The following is an 18,239-nucleotide window of genomic DNA, read 5'->3' on the forward strand; positions in this document are numbered from 1 at the left end:
GAGGGGCGGGAGAGAGGGGGGAGAGCCGTAGCGCACTACTGCACCACAATCTGCCCCCCCCCCAGTATAAAACCAGTCCACCCAACCCACACCATCCTACTTGGCTGATCTTCTCCATGCTCACAACCCAACCCGAGCACTGAGGTCAACAAACCAGCTGCTCCTGGATGTGCCTAAAACAAGGCTTAAAACCCGGGGAGACCGAGCCTTTGCAGCAGCGGCCCCCGAGCTCTGGAATGGCTTGCCACTCCAATTAAGATCGGCCCCAACTGTTGAATGTTTTAAATCTTTGTTGAAGACCCATCTCTTCTCTTTGGCCTTCTACTCGTGAAGAGGACAGTAATATCCTGATATGTTGTTGTTGTTTATTGTTGTCTTCATGTAATTTTTACTTTTTACCTTGTAAAGCACTTTGGCCAACACTGGTTGTTTTTAAATGTGCTATATAAATAAAGTTGACTTGACTTGACTTGACTTGACTTGACTTGACTAAGGCATAAGTGGTCTGAAGATTGAAAGGTCTGAAAAACTGTAACTCCTCAACTTTTAATAAAGAAGCATCATAACCATTTCCCCCAACCACATGATAGGAATGGAAATGTTCTGCAAAACCGAGTGTCTCAAAATCCTGTACTGCAAGATAACACTCCCCCGCAGAGACAACAATGTCCATTATCTAACTAAACACAGGCATACCATCTTCTGTCCTAGAACAAACAAGGAGACCTTGCCGATACTCCGTCCCTGTCCCCATTACTCAAGTGGAGTAATGGATCATGAAGTGATGTTGAGGTATCATTTTTTGATGTTGGTACAGCTCTTTTAGTAGCCTGTAATGATCAATGATGAGATGCTTTAGACAAATGGTCGTACCTTCTGTTATGACAGGTGAAAATACAACATTGATAATTTGAAGAAGAATCAGCAACAGTCTCCAGTGTGCATTACCCTCTGGTACAACATCTCCAAATATGAGTGGCACATTCCGTATCAGACAGAATGTTTGAATGGCATTTAGACCTAGACCACTACCTGTTTTTTCCAGATTTAATCTGGTTGGACGATTCTTTCGTTCAAGAAAACCATAGCTATAGGAATATATTCTCTCAATTGCCTCTTGTTTAGGTATGATTTTGCTGTCTGAAAGGTATCCAAAAAGCAACTTCAACTCCAGTTGCCCAAACCCTTCGAGTATGTCATGCATAACATCAACCGCATGATTGTCAGAGACATCGAAGTACTACAGATCATTGAGTACACGTTTTTCTAACCCCAAACAACGAAGGCACTGTTGGGTCCTGTACATCAATGCAGCGTTGAGCATGTAGTGCTTTTTGGCGCAATGTTAAATCTGGTTCATGCATAAGTAATTTGCACTGAAGGACTCAACATATCCAAGGAATGTGAGCAGTCCCAAATTGTCCCCTGTCACTTGTGCAATGGTTCCATGTACCGGTTTATCGAAAGAAGGAACAACTATCCCTGTAGACTCAAGAATTTTGAGATCTCTGGCCAAGGGTTCCAAGATGGCATTGATGCCATACTTCCTAATATCTTGACTATGAAAGAGTGCCACAAAATGAATATTCATTAGAGAGGAATTTATCTTTGGAGAAAAGTTTCTTAGGACAAAGTAGATGCTTCCAACCTTATGGACCCCATGCTTCGAGCCAAGAGGATTTGCAGTTTCAAACTCATCAAAAAAAAGCTGAATTTGAAGCGAGTTTTTATCTTTGGAGAAGAGTGGGGGATCATTAAAATAATTACCATCACAGAAATCAAAGGATGATCTACCCCACGGTGATGTAGAGGCGCAAATGATGTCCTACACAAAGTATATTTGCAGTCAGTTATACCACCTTCTTTTTGTCACTTCAAAAAAATACCGAGGACATGACCTCTGAGTGTCTCAAAATCCTGTACTGCAAGATAACACTCCCCCGCAGAGACAACAATGTCCATTATCTAACTGAACACAGGTGTAAACGGTGTCCTCAATGGTAGTTACGGCCCTGAATGGAAGCAAACATCATAATAACGGATGAAGACTGGATGGAATCATTTAGAGCAGGACACAGACTAACACACGGCCCAGCATGGAGGGAATTTGATTGGAAGGTCAAAATTCGGTATTTTAATACTCCTTCTACAACTTCCAAATACAGTAACACATCTGAGCTGTGCTGGAGGGGCTGTGGATTAATCGGGGACTTCACCCATATATTTTGGGATTGCCCAAAACTTAGTGATTTTTGGAAAAATATTCATAAAGAACTCCAACAAATCTTTGGTATCAAATCTTCTTTTAATCCATCTCTCTTTATATCCGGCATAACCCCTGATAACATTAATGATAGAGACTTAATGTCCTACTAAGAATTTTGCTTTTAATAGCCAAAAAAATAATTACAACGTCCTGGTTGAATCCGCTTCCTCCCAGCATTTCGCAATGGAGAGGCAGAGTTAAAGCTGTCCTTATAATGGAAAAAAATCACAGCAAGGTTACAGCTGAAGACAAACAGATTTCTCAGTACATGGGCACCAGTGATACCAGTGATGGCAATGCCTGAGCTCTAGTCAACTCTTAAATTGTATTTATTTATTTGATTTGATTTATTGATTTCAGTTCAGTTTTATCCTAAATACACTTATGTAATTGTGCATTATAACTAATGAATCTATAAGATAAGATATGTAAGTGACAATGATTTTAGTTAGGAAATTGTTTTATTAATATGTAAAGATAAAGTGTAAAGGGAATAAATCTCCTGTATGTGTACTTGTTGTGTGTCAATTGAAAAAATATAAATAAAAAAATAGTAAAAAAAAAAAAGAAAAGATGACCAGTCACTAACAGAAAGGTTGTAGGGTGAATTGACTGACATGTCTCTCTGAACGGTAACTGAAAAGAGAAAAAAAAGACGGACAGTCACGATAAGATTACAGAACATGAATTAGTCAATCAACTTGTGGTTGTGAGGGAACGTTGCCTAAACCTAACCCTCCCTTGTTGGAGACCCAAGATGACGAAGGCTGCTTCAAAGTTATCACAATGCCAACCACAATAACAGACTTATTACACTCATCAGGTGTTGATTCAATCTGTGCAGATGTGCTGTAAGACAACATCTGGAAAAGTTATAAGATGGAAGATGAGAGGAGCACTACATTGGTAGATCAGTCTGCAAGAGGGCAAGAGTTTCTGCACCACATGTCATTATAATCTGTCCCAAAGCTTTCAAGTCAAGTCTAAATATACATCTGAAAATCAAGAAGTTATCAATGAACACCCACCTGGTCAGCAGTGTTTGGTAGTGATGCTCCTTCTACAGTGTTAACAGGTTGAATGGTGACTCATAAACATGAACACTTATGTGTTTGTGATTGTGGTTTGTTCATGATGTTCACATGTGAAAGTGATGGAGGGAGGCAGGAGCTGTTTTACATGTTGGATAATATTTCTGATGGCTCAGGTCAATCAATCTCAGGAGGCAAATTTTCCCTTCACTTTATTTATTCAGTCCATCTAATCGTCTACACACACCTGTGTGAGGGGGAAATAACGAAAGATTTAACATTTCTGTTCTCACAGTTTGTGGAGATTAACACTACAACCAAACAAGCACACCTTACAGATTCAAGTCACAAGATTAAAATCAATTGAAAACATTAAAGCAAGCAAAGTCCTGAGTCTCAAAACTGGAAACAGCACCAAATCTCTCGGGGTCAAACACAAGTTTTACCCCATATAATTTGACATAGAGTGGTCTAGACCTCCTATGTTTGTAAAAGTGTCTTGAGATAACGTTTGTTATAATTTGGCGCGACAAATAAAGATTGATTGATTGATTGTTGAAGTTTGGACAACAGGCGAGAAAAATTGGTGACAATCCACAAACTGTGTGCTTGGCAGTCCTTGGGATTCCCCACATAACAGGATATCTGATCATAAATCATACTGAACATGTTTGATTCTACAATTTGAAATCAGCATGGACCTGAACTTCCTACAGGCAGATTGAGGGAGGTAAAATCACCTTTATCGTACTTCACACTTCAGGAATGTCTGACAAGTTAACCTTGCAGCGAACACAAAGAACTGTTAGAGCCATATTTGTATCGATGTTGTGTCTGTGGAATGTTTGATATTGTTGTTGCACTTACTTTAACCCTCTTATGACCATAATTATATTCAGGCCGCCTGGATTTATTTTGATTGCATGGCTGTAGAATTGTCAAAAAATGTGCAATGAGTGAGTGCTTCTGCCCCTTCTTCCAAGATAACCTCAACTTTCAGTATATGGCAGTTATTCAACATTATTGTGTGCTTATGACACTATAATAACAGTTAATAACGGCCGTACTGTGGAAGTCCTAGGGGGTACTGTAATGACAACTATATTGGCCCAAAGGTCTGTGTCCCTGCTTTCTGGTGGTTTTTGAATTTACTAGATATCTTAAACGGTTCAGGAGTTATGGTTTTAAGAAGTACACATGTCAAATCCTGTTGGCAGCAACGGTTTGGGAACAAGTGGATTAACTCTCCCTGTCCCATTAAAGTTACTAACCATTGACCTTTCTGGAGTCCTTGAGCTCCCTTGTCTCGTAGGTTCCTCTGAGCTGCCGTAGACGTCCTCCTGCTGTGGACGTTCCAGACTCCAGCTGATACGGACGTGCTGGACTCCAGCGGCAACAGCTACTACTACTCATCTCATCACTATCACCACTCCCTCTCTCTTATTCTCCTCTATCCCTCTTTCCAGACCCAACTCAGTCGAGGCAGATGGCTGTCTAACATGAGTCTGGTTCTGCTGGAGGTTTCTGCCTGTTAAAGGAAGTTTGTCCTCTCCACTGTAACTAGCTAAATACTGCGAGGTGCAATGCTCATGGTGGATTAAGGTGGGGTCAGACTGAGTCTTATCCTGTCTTGGTGTTGGGTCTCTGTTCATAATTTGACATAGAGTGGTCTAGACCTGCTCTGTTTGTAAAAGAGTCTTGAGATAATGTTTGTTGTGATGTGGCGCTATACAAATAAAGATTGATTGATTGATTGATTGATTGATTGATTGATTGATTGATTGATTGATTGATTGACTTGTGTACACACTAGGTGGCAGGTGTTGTCAAGTAGGGTGTAGAAGGCATAAAGAGAAGAAGACCCAATTAGTGGCAGGAGAGCTAGTTAGTTAACAGTTTTTGACCGTCGTCATTGCCATCGTCTTCTTGTTTACAATATCCTGTTAATTATTCTGCAAGTTATGTTGGATGTAAGTGCAGATTGATCGGCAGAGCATGATTGTGTAACAATGTAAATGAAGACGTCTGATGCCAATGTACGAAGTTTGGAGCAGAGCGTCATTCATCCTGCTGAAGAGGACATGCGTCAACTCACTGAGTCATAGAAATGCAGCTCCTCAGTGGCTTATTGGTTTTTGTTTTGACTGGCGAAAGCAAGCCACTACAAGATCATTTCATTACTTTACATGATTCATTCGGAAAATTGGAATATACTTCTCGAAAAATTTGTCAATGAATATGAGACCTCATGTCGTCGCACTTTTGTGTTTAGAGCGTGATAGTTTTCCTGCTCGTTGTAGGAACAGCAGAGGCAGCACCAGAGAGCTGGGGACGGTGAACCAGACTAAACACCATCCAATTATACATTCATAATCTGGGCCTGTTGTTGATATAAAATCGAACACAATGAAAGCCAGATTGCTAAAAAACGTAAAGAACAGAGCTCCTGTTATAGCCGTGACGGTGATAAAAGTCCTGCGCTTGGATCGGTTAACCTGCCCCCCTTTACTGCCGACTTCTCCTGGCACTGGACAAAGAAGGACGCGGAGAACAGAGAGGCTGCAAAAACAGGTGACAACAGAGGCGAGGAGAAAGAACATGAATTCTAAGATTACGGTGGAAACAACACCAAAGTCCTGAACAAATGGGGCTATAAAGCTAATTAGCCAAACACATCCAATAATGATGTTTCTGATCCGGAGCCCGCCTGATTGTTTCAGCCCCAGGTAGATGACAGGGTGAACAACAGCCAGGTAATGCTCCACACAGGTGAGGACATGAAAGAGGGTCTGTGCAGGCTTGACAATAGTCCATAAGTTGAACCCAATCATCCAGATATCACCATGAAGAGTGTAGATTCCATAACAGTAGAAGCAAGACCCCAAGAAAGAAAAGAGCTCTATGGTCACCATGTTGAAGGTGAAGATGTCAGAGTGGCTTGACGTTTCTGACGAGGCACCAGAACACTGTTTCCTCCATCGTTGGAAACCGATGTGCAAGACGAGAATGAAGAGAGGGAGGTAAAGGATGTTACCGACAAAGGCAAGTGTAAAGACAGCTCGGCATGTTTGGAAAGATGACCAGTCACCAACGGAAATGTTGTAGGTTGAATTGACTGCTGACATGTCTCTCTGAACGGATGACTGAAAAGAGAAGAAAAAGAGAGACACTGTGAAAAATGGTGATTAAAAAAGAGGATGTGATGGATGCAAGTGATTAAAAACCACATTTCAAATAAACAAACATTAAACAAAACATATCAAATGTTGAAACTCAAAAATGTCTGTTTTCAATGCAGTGACTTCCACTACAGAGTCATGTCTGTTTTTAATGCAGTGACTTCCACTACAGAGTCATGTCTGTTTTTAATGCAGTGACTTCCACTAGAGTCATGTCTGTTTTTAATGCAGTGACTTCCACTACAGAGTCATGTCTGTGTTTAATGCAGTGACTACCACTACAGAGTCATGTCTGTTTTTAATGCAGTGACTTCCACTACAGAGTCATGTCTGTTTTTAATGCAGTGACTTCCACTACAGAGTCATGTCTGTTTTTAATGCAGTGACTTCCACTACAGAGTCATGTCTGTGTTTAATGCAGTGACTACCACTACAGAGTCATGTCTGTTTTTAAATTAGTGACTTTCACTTCAGAGTCATGTCTGTTTTTAATGCAGTTACTTCCACTACAGAGTCATGTCTGTTTTTAATGCAGTGACTTCCACTACAGAGTCATGTCTGTTTTTAATGCAGTGACTTCCACTACAGAGTCATGTCTGTTTTTAATGCAGTGACTTCCACTGAAGAGTCATGTCTGTTTTTAATGCAGTGACTTCCACTACAGAGTCATGTCTGTTTTTGATGCAGTGACTTCCACTTCAGAGTCATGTCTGTTATAATGCGGTGACTTCCACTACAGAGTCATGTCTGTTTTTAATGCAGTGACTTCCACTACAGAGTCATGTCTGCTTTTAATTTGGTGACTTCCACTACAGAGTCATGTCTGTTTTTAAATTAGTGACTTCCACTACAGAGTCATGTCTGTTTTTAATGCAGTGACTTCCACTACAGAGTCATGTCTGTGTTTAATGCAGTGACTACCACTACAGAGTCATGTCTGTTTTTAATGCAGTGACTTCCACTACAGAGTCATGTCTGTTTTTAATGCAGTGACTTCCACTACAGAGTCATGTCTGTTTTTAATGCAGTGACTTCCACTGAAGAGTCATGTCTGTTTTTAATGCAGTGACTTCCACTACAGAGTCATGTCTGTTTTTAATGCAGTGACTTCCACTACAGAGTCATGTCTGTTTTTAATGCAGTGACTTCCACTACAGAGTCATGTCTGTTTTTAATGCAGTGACTTCCACTACAGAGTCATGTCTGTATTTAATGCAGTGATTACCACTACAGAGTCATGTCTTTTTTTAATGCAGTGACTTCCACTACAGAGTCATGTCTGTTTTTAATGCAGTGACTTCCACTACAGAGTCATTTCTGTTTTTAATGCAGTGACTTCCACTACAGAGTCATGTCTGTTTTTAATGCAGTGATTACCACTACAGAGTCATGTCTGTTTTTAATGCAGTGACTTCCACTGAAGAGTCATGTCTGTCTTTAATGCAGTGACTTCCACTACAGAGTCATGTCTGTTTTTAATGCAGTGACTTCCACTACAGAGTCATGTCTGTTTTTAATGCAGTGACTTCCACTACAGAGTCATGTCTGTTTTGAATGCAGTGACTTCCACTACAGAGTCATGTCTGCTTTTAATTTGGTGACTTCCACTACAGAGTCATGTCTGTTTTTAATGCAGTGACTTCCACTACAGAGTCATGTCTGTTTTTAATGCAGTGACTTCCACTACAGAGTCATGTCTGCTTTTAATTTGGTGACTTCCACTACAGAGTCATGTCTGTTTTTAATGCAGTGACTTCCACTACAGAGTCATGTCTGTTTTTAATGCAGTGACTTCCACTACAGAGTCATGTCTGTTTTTAATGCAGTGACTTCCACTGAAGAGTCATGTCTGTTTTTAATGCAGTGACTTCCACTACAGAGTCATGTCTGTTTTTGATGCAGTGACTTCCACTTCAGAGTCATGTCTGTTATAATGCGGTGACTTCCACTACAGAGTCATGTCTGTTTTTAATGCAGTGACTTCCACTACAGAGTCATGTCTGTTTTTAATGCAGTGACTTCCACTACAGAGTCATATCTGCTTTTAATTTGGTGACTTCCACTACAGAGTCATGTCTGCTTTTAATTTGGTGACTTCCACTACAGAGTCATGTCTGTTTTTAAATTAGTGACTTCCACTACAGAGTCATGTCTGTTTTGAATGCAGTGACTTCCACTACATAGTCATGTCTGCTTTTAATTTGGTGACTTCCACTACAGAGTCATGTCTGTTTTTAATGCAGTGACTTCCACTACAGAGTCATGTCTGTTTTTAATGCAGTGACTTCCACTACAGAGTCATGTCTGTTTTTGATGCAGTGACTTCCACTTCAGAGTCATGTCTGTTATAATGCGGTGACTTCCACTACAGAGTCATGTCTGTTTTTAATGCAGTGACTTCCACTACAGAGTCATATCTGCTTTTAATTTGGTGACTTCCACTACAGAGTCATGTCTGCTTTTAATTTGGTGACTTCCACTACAGAGTCATGTCTGTTTTTAAATTAGTGACTTCCACTACAGAGTCATGTCTGTTTTTAATGCAGTGACTTCCACTACAGAGTCATGTCTGTTTTTAATGCAGTGACTTCCACTACAGAGTCATGTCTGTTTTTAATGCAGTGACTTCCACTACAGAGTCATGTCTGTGTTTAATGCAGTGACTACCACTACAGAGTCATGTCTGTTTTTAAATTAGTGACTTTCACTTCAGAGTCATGTCTGTTTTTAATGCAGTTACTTCCACTACAGAGTCATGTCTGTTTTTAATGCAGTGACTTCCACTACAGAGTCATGTCTGTTTTTAATGCAGTGACTTCCACTACAGAGTCATGTCTGTTTCTAATGCAGTGACTTCCACTACAGAGTCATGTCTGTTTTTAATGCAGTGACTTCCACTACAGAGTCATGTCTGTCTTTAATGCAGTGACTTCCACTACAGAGTTATGTCTGTTTTTAATGCAGTGACTTCCACTACAGAGTCATGTCTGTTTTTAATGCAGTGACTTCCACTACAGAGTCATGTCTGTCTTTAATGCAGTGACTTCCACTACAGAGTTATGTCTGTTTTTAATGCAGTGACTTCCACTACAGAGTCATGTCTGTTTTTAATGCAGTGACTTCCTGTTTTTTTTGTGCCACCTTTTTTTAAATGTTATTTTGGCATCAAATTTAAAATAAGCATATATTTTTCATTAAACAACATTTTTTTCTGTTTGCACTTTTCACTATTTTTAAAATAAATATTGCGTTTTAAGTGATTTGTACAACATCTTATTCTGCTTTTAGCAACATTTTCCACAGCTTCCAAACTTTTTTTGAATTGAAATTGTAAAATAATTCAATGCAGCACAAATTTAGACAAAATACTCACATTTCCACCGAATGACATTGTAGTGGCTAGGGGTGTCCCGATCCGATATTGACATCGGATATCGGGCCGATATCAGCACAAAAACCAGTATCGGATTTTATCGGCCTGCATCTAAAATCTCCGATACAACCAGCCCATTCCAGACTCCGCTCCAGCACTTCTCTCCAGCAGTGCCGGATTCAGCATGCAGAGCCCACGTGATCACAACAACAGCGTGTGCTAGGAGTAGGAGTGATGTCGGATGTGTGTGGCAGCATTTTTCGTTAAGCATGAAAAGACATTGCAGCTGTGGTGGCACAGAACCAGGGAAGTTTAATATGACCAACCTCAACACGCATTTGAAGCAGCATCACAAAAAACAGCATGAGAATTTTCGTAAGCTACCTCTGTGAGTCCACTATTGAACGTAAGAACAATCCTTTACATTACATTTACAATTATGACGATACGACTCATTTTTTCATGACGAAAACAAGACTATAACGAGCTAAAGTGCATCACTGATAATAGAGAATTCACATTTTTCCTCGCTGTGCGTCTAATCTTTAGAAACAAAAGTGATGCATGACAGGCTGAGTTATTATCTGAGGGGCTCAGTGTTAGCTTGGTCTCTACCTGCAGCAGGAGTGTTGTGTGAACCAGCTCTCCCTACCTCCATGCCTATGCTCCATGCATGTCTCTTCTTCATTGATGATTTTTACCCCCGGTGTGTGTTAGTGACAAAGACACAACCGGGGGACGTCTGTTTAATATTTGATGTTTGACATTTTTGCCGCTCTCACTGTAAAAAGCTCCATGTCTACAGCTTGATTTAATGCAGTTTGGTGAAACATCAGACACATTTTGTAAGTTTGATCAACTCCTTGTTGAAAGATGCAGATGCATTTCAGAGTGCCGTGAACTGACTGTCCAGTGCCTCTGTCGCTGCGAGGTGCATTCAAGGACCATCGTAAAAGTGCAATACAGCCCCTATATTGTGTCCATGGCATTTTAATTTTAATCAAGAGAATCAAAATATCTTCATACTGGTCACATCAATATTTTTTTCTTTTTACTTTTTAGCAGTGAGAGGCTGAATCATTTATATTAAGATATTTCACAAAAGTGTTTTATGTATTGTTTTCTGTTTGAGTAATATCACTTGATCAAGCCTTTTCTAACATTCCATACTACAGAATAAGTAATAAAAGTGTGTATGATTCATGCTGATATCGGATCGGATCAATATCAGTATCGGCCAAAACTCAAGGCTGCAATATCGGTATGGTATTGGAAGTGAAAAAGTTGTATCGGGACACCCCTAGTAGTGGCATTAAAAAATTGAGGCTAATGATACTTCTGCTTTAAGACCAGCTGCAACAAGACTGTGGTGCTCATGGAAGTTTAGAAAACTTACATTTTCCTGCTCGATCCAGAGGTGTGCTGACTGAATTTGATTGTAAATAATCCAAAATTCTGAATCAGAAAAAAGAGATTTGGACAAAATTCAAACTGTGGAATAGTTTACAAAATTTGACGTTACAAACCGTTGGGTCGTCAGAAAAACACCTGCCAAGTGTAAAGTTAATCAGACAAACGGACACATATATCTTCTTCTTCTCTAATACTTGAAGATGTAAGCCAACATAACACAATTGTTAGATACAAAATGATGAACTTATTCTCAGATAAAAACAAGAGCACAAACTGAGTCAACTATATGACACATTTATGTCAGGATGATATATCACTATGTGAAGTTATTATTGTAATGCATGAATACTGAAAACATGGACAAATCTCACCCACCTTGTCAGCGGTTGTTGTTTCAGATCCACTTTTTCCTGACTCAATCACTGACTGCTGTCCATGTCCAAATGATCCAAACACTCATGTGTTGTGCTGATGTAAGTGTTTTGTGCACAAAAACAGACAGCAGCTCTTTGGGGGTTTTGCATATGCAAATCAGTGCTCTGTCTCAGGATGCATTCTTAGCGAGGTGTTAAAAGTTCCCTAATGGCTTTATTTTACATATTTCCACTCCACTTATTTTTAATTGCCTCAGTCAATATTTTGTTTCTTTATAATCTCATGCTAGTCACATTTGTACGAGTACCTTGAAAGGTGAATGCTGGGATTTAAAATGGATTCTTTTTTTTGGCCTCTGTGGCTCAGAGGTAGAATCTCTTAAATGAAAGGTTGGTGGTATCAGATTAGTATAAAGTCATGAGCTGGAACATTCAGGCATTGTGTTACTGTAATCATTGTTCATTACCCGGCTCTCTTACTGATCTTCCAGCTGTGTAAGATGCTTGTTTCTGATTAACAACGGTTATTAACTTTCACTAACATGAGCAACACCAGAGACAAACTGATCACGTCATGTCAAATCAATCCACAGAAAAGAGTTCAGACACATTTAGCTTCTGCTTGTTTACACATAGATCGTAAGGTGAGGTAAAACCGTTAGCTTCAGTTAGCATGCTAAATCCGCAGGCTACGGACAGGTGGAATAACACATACAGTCATGGCCAAAAGTTTTGAGAATGACACAAATATTACATTTTCACAAAGTCTGCTGCTTCAGGGTTTTTAGGTGTTTTTGTCAGATGTTTCTATGGTATAATGAAATACAATTAGAAGCATTTCATAAGTGTCAAAAGCTTTTATTGAGAATTACACAGAATTCATGCAATAAGTCAATATTTGCAGTGTTGACCCTTCTTTTTCAAGACCTCTGCAATTCTCCCTGGCATGCTGTCAATCAACTTCTGGACCAAATCCTGACTGATGGCAGTCCATTCTTGCATAATCAATGCTTGGAGTTTGTCAGAATTTGTGGGTTTTTGATTGTCCACCCGCCTCTTGAGGATTGACCACAAGTTCTCAATGGGATTAAGATCTGGGGAGTTTCCTGGCCAAGAGCCCAAAATCTTAATGTTTTGTTCCCCGAGCCATTTTGTTCTGACTTTTGCTTTATGGCAAGGTGCTCCATCATGCTGGAAAAGGCATTCTTCATCACCAAACTGTCCTTGGATGGTTGGGAGAAGTTGCTCTCGGAGGACGTTCTGGAACCATTCTTTATTCATGGCTGTGTTTTTAGGCAAGATTGTGAGAGAGCCCACTCCCTTGACCGAAAAGCAACCCCACACATGAATGGTCTCAGGATGCTTCACTGTTGGCAAGAGACAGGACTGATGGTGGCGCTCACCTCGTCTTCTCCGAACAAGCCTTCCTCCAGATGCCCCAAACAATCGGAAAGGGGATTCATCAGAGAACATGACTTTACCCCAGTCCTCAGCAGTCCAGTCCCTGTACCTTCTGCAGAATATCAGTCTGTCCCTGATGTTTGTACTGGAGAGAAGTGGCTTCTTTGCTGCCCTCCTTGATACCAGGCCTTCCTCCAAAAGTCTTTGCCTCACTGTGCGTGCAGATGCACTCACACCTGCCTGCTGCCATTCCTGAGCAAGCTCTGCACTGGTGGTGGCCCGATCCCGCAGCTGTAACACCTTCAGGAGACGGTCCTGGCGCTTGCTGGACTTTCTTGGGCGCCCTGGAGCCTGTTTGGCAACAATTGAACCTCCCTTGAAGTTCTTGATAATTCGATAGACAGTTGACTGAGGTGCAATCTTACTCGCTGCTATAAACTTCCCTGTTAGGCCCTTTTTGTGCAATGCAATGATGGCTGCACGTGTTTCCTTGCAGGTAACCATGGCTAACAGATGAGGAACAATGGTGTCATGCACCATCTTCCTTTTAAAGTGTCCAGTCACTCAATCATGACAGATTGATCGCCAGCCTTGTCCTCATCAACACCCACACCTGTGTTAATGTGTGTGACACCTGTGTGTCATTGAAATGATGTTAGCTGGTCCTTTTGTGGCAGGGCTGAAATGCAGTGGAAATGTGTTTTTGGTGATAAAGTTCATTTTCAAGGCAAAGAGGGACTTTGCAATTAATTGCAGTTGAGCTGATCACTCCTCATAACATTCTGGAGTATATGCAAATTGCCATTATAAAAACTGAAACAGCAGACTTTGTGAAAATTAATAGGTGTGTCATTCTCAAAACTTTTGGCCATGACTGTACAACACAAACTTGCTATTTCTAAAACAGCAGGATTTCTTTATATGTTTGTGCCTGAATGACTAACAGGAGTACAAAACCTTAGAATTGCTACTGCACAGCGTTAGCCGGCAGCAGGGAACTGGTTGTGATGTCCAAAATATCATCCCTTTAGGCACATGCATGAAAGGAAAGCTTACAGTGATGTTTCCAACCTCCCCAGGCTCCAGTGACAAAAAAATCTGGGATGTTGTGTTAAGCTCGATAACTGTCAGAGATCTGCAAACACAACACAAATGATTGACTCTGTTATTTGCATGACCATGAGGTGTTCCAGTGTGCGTTTTGGAAATGTGTTTTGCATTTGTTTGTTTTTTCTGTCGCTGTTGTTCATCATGGAAATATCACAGGAGAGGAACATTTCATGGATGCATATTGTTTATTAGTCATCAGTCGTATTCAGTCATTAAAGGGGACATATCACGCTTTTTTCATCAATATATATTGGTCTAAGAGGTCCCCAAAACATGTCTTTAAAGTTTATGCTCAAAAAACACTTTGAAATCAGATTTTGGTCTGCCTGAAAAGTCCTCTTCTTCATTCCTCATCAGAACACTCTGTTTTCCCTCTGACCACGCCCCCTCCGGAAGTGGATGTGCCTCGGCTCTCCAGCACGTTGATCTAATGTTTACATGTTGGCTGAATATACACGGCTGCTCAGAGATCACGTTACTTCAACCCTCTGAATCTGATCCTGACGGAGAGGCGCCTGCAGCAGGACCTTTCTGAAGGATTGGTCACAGATTTAGTGTTTCTTGTTGTTTTATTTATCAGTATGTAGACGTGTGTCTTGGTACACAGCTACGAACATGTAGCTATGTGGCTATGCTAACTAGCGCTAGCACTTATCCATGATAAATAAAAATCATCCACTAGATCTTCAAATCTGCAGACGTGGGGAGTAAAACCGACCTCTGCCAGAAAGGCAGCGGGACCTTTCTGAAGGATTGGTCACAGATTTAGTGTTTCTTGTTGTTTTATTTGTCAGTATGTCGACGTGTGTCTTGGTACACAGCTACAGCTACAGCTATGAACATATAGCTAAGTAGCTATGCTAACTAGCGCTAGCACTTATCCATGATAAATAAAAATCATCCACTGGATCTTCAAATCTGCAGACGTGGGGAGTAAAACCGACCTTTGTGTTTATTAAGACAGCCTACAACTAGCATGCCTCCCTCCTAAGCTCCTTGTTAGCACACATTTTTGCAGGTAATGAAAAACGGGGGAGGGATTCAGTATTATTTTATACAGTCTATGGGCTGAACAAGCTCCGAGCTCTGACTCCGTGACAGACCGGATATTGTTGTTACGTAACAAAAACACTGAAGTCTGAAACGGCTCGTTTCACACACATTTACAGAAAGGTGGAGAAATCAGAACAGGGGCAGAATGGATTTTTTTCATTCTCGGGGGGTTTGTAGACATGCCAGGGAACCATATTTCAGGTAAAGAACCATTAAAAAGTCAATTTTGCATGATATGTCACCTTTAAAGCAGTGACAGAGAAGATACACATCAGGGTTTATGATTTTGTAAATATACACAAATCCAATTAAACAGACTCCATAAGATTTACAACTCCCCCATTAAAACAAAACCCAACACAGCAACAGCTGAGCAACAACATACTATGGCACACCTGACAAGATGCTGTTAACAACACTTCACACCACTATACATAACACTCTTGTAAGCACCTGGCACCATGCCTAAAACCACTTTGCAATACAACATGCCACCACTCTGAAAAAATCAACAATGCCTGAGTAACACCCTGACTTTAATGCGACTCTAGTCTTTACAGGATATAAAAACTGCCCAGATGTGTTACCTTGGTCCTTTTTCATGGGTCAGAGTGATGTGAATGTGAACTTTGTCTGTTTTTAACAAAGTTCACATTTTGTAAAAGTAAGTCCTTGTGTCTTTCCATTACTGCCTAATTTCCCCAATGTGTAGTGTAATGGTAATTTCGGTTCCTTTGTGTTCAACTGCTTGAGGTGCCCCATCTCCTGCAAATCGTGATGTCTAGACCTCTTAAACCTCCTGCCTGGATACAAATCCCTGTCCCTGTGCAGATAGCTGCAGCAGACAAAGGGTGTGACATATACCTTAGGGGGCGTTCCTCAGGTATAAATGTTTAGGTCTCCCCATGCTCGGGGTCTTTCTTCATTCTGACTGCTCATGTGTTGATTGAGCTTTTCTTTGCAAAGAAAATAAAACCTTGTCGGCCGGCAGAAGTCTCTATTTCATTCTTCACGAGTAGCAGGAAAAACTTCCACAACAGTAGGAAAAGTAATGCCATGAGTAAAGGTTGCACTCTGCCTCATGGTAAGCCCGCGAATCGGTTTAAGAGCGACCTTGTAATCTCGTGACTTGAGCTGATTGTCATGAGTACAACAGATGTTGAAATGTGGAAAGAGTCCTCATGAATACCTCTTAGTTATCTCTTTATTATGATGTAAATATATGTGTGAAAGACGTGTCTTCAAAGAAAAACTAAAGGCATTTGTGAGAGCTGGCTTTAAGTCGCCAAAAGACAAGGTCACCATTTACACCATAACACCAGCTTCAAGATGCTTACTAAAATTAGCCAGTTCACGTACAAGAAAATGATTCGTGGGTCGACTTGGAGACACAAGGAGGTCAAATGCTTCATCAGATGAGCATACTTGTGAAATGTCACTCACAAAAAACAGAAGTTTACTATCTCATGCATGAACGAGAGCGGCTTTAACCGCAGGGCAAGAAATTTAAACAGCGGTATGTAAAGGAAAAAGGAGAGACCAGTGTTGAGAAGGATAAATTCCCCTGCTTCGACAAGCAGGACGGAACTCTCTGAACTGAACCAGCTGTTGAACAAGGAGATGTTGTGGAGTCATGTGATGTTTGCTGCACCTAGCACCAGCTCTTCTGTTGAAGTTTGTAACAGGTTTACTTAGTCTCTGGGGTGCCAGTCAGTGTCAAGTCTGACAATTTTAAGAATTAATCACAATAAATATTTGATGAAACCCTTAAAAAAATAACCACATGCACTTCTGCACATTCAGAGATTGAAATCTCCCAGAGGCAAAGACACACCCAAAATAATAATTTGATTCACTCCACAGTTTTGCATGATACGAAAATTGTATTAAAGTGCAGACAAAACAACAAGTGAAACAACGGTGTGTGTGTGTGTGTGTGTGTGTGTGTGTGTGTGTGTGTGTGTGTGTGTGTGTGTGTGACCCATCCCATTCAGCCCCACTCAGTTCATCCAACTCAAATCCCTCACTTCTCATCCCTCCCCTGTCACTTCAGGTGTACCCCAGGGCTCTGTCCTGGGGCCCCTCCTCTTCATCATCTACCTTCTCCCACTTGGCAATATCTTCCGCAAATTTGGCATACACTTCCACTGCTTCGCCGATGACACCCAGCTCTACCTTTCCAGTAAGCCCGACTCCACTCTCCCACCCTCCTCCCTCACCCTCTGCCTCTCTGAGATCAAGTCCTGGTTCACCTCCAACTTCCTTCAATTCAACAGCAATAAAACAGAACTCCTATTTATAGGCACCAAATCCACCTTATCCAAAGCCGACAGTTTCTCCCTCTCCATAGACAGTTCAACAATGTCCCCCTCCCCCCAGGTAGAGAGTCTGGGTGTCATCCTTGACAGCTCACTTGCTTTCAACTCTCACATCAATAACATAACCCGGTCTGCATACTTCCATCTCCGCAACATCAACGGTCTCCGCCCCTCTCACCCCTCACACCACTGCTATCCTGGTCCACAGTCTCGTCACCTCCCGTATCGTTTATTGTAATTCCCTCCTCTTCGGTGTCCCTCACAAATCCCTCCATAAACTTCAACTGGTCCAAAACTCTGCAGCCCGCATCATCACCAGAACCCCCTCCTTCCACCACATCACCCCCGTCCTCCAGCAGCTTCACTGTCATCTTCAGAATCAACTTCAAAATCCACCTTTACACATTCAAGGCCATCCACAACCTCTCCCCCCTGTATCTGTCTGATCTCCTCCACATCGTCACCCCCTCTCGCTCCCTCAGGACTTCCTCCTCCCTCCACCTCTCTGTGCCCCCCGCCTGTCTCAGCACCATGGGGAGCAGAGCTTTCAGTCGCTCTGCTCCCCAACTCTGGAACTCACTCCCACCATACATCCAAAACTCTGACTCACTACCCCTCTTCAAATCAAAACTCAAAACCCATCTGTTTCAAACTGCATTCCCTGCTTCATTTCCACTGCTTCATTTTAACTTGGTGTTACTTTGCTTGTTGTTTTTATTTA

Source organism: Notolabrus celidotus, chromosome 11 (genome assembly GCF_009762535.1).
Source record: "Notolabrus celidotus isolate fNotCel1 chromosome 11, fNotCel1.pri, whole genome shotgun sequence".
NCBI classification, from domain to species: Eukaryota; Metazoa; Chordata; class Actinopteri; order Labriformes; family Labridae; genus Notolabrus; species Notolabrus celidotus.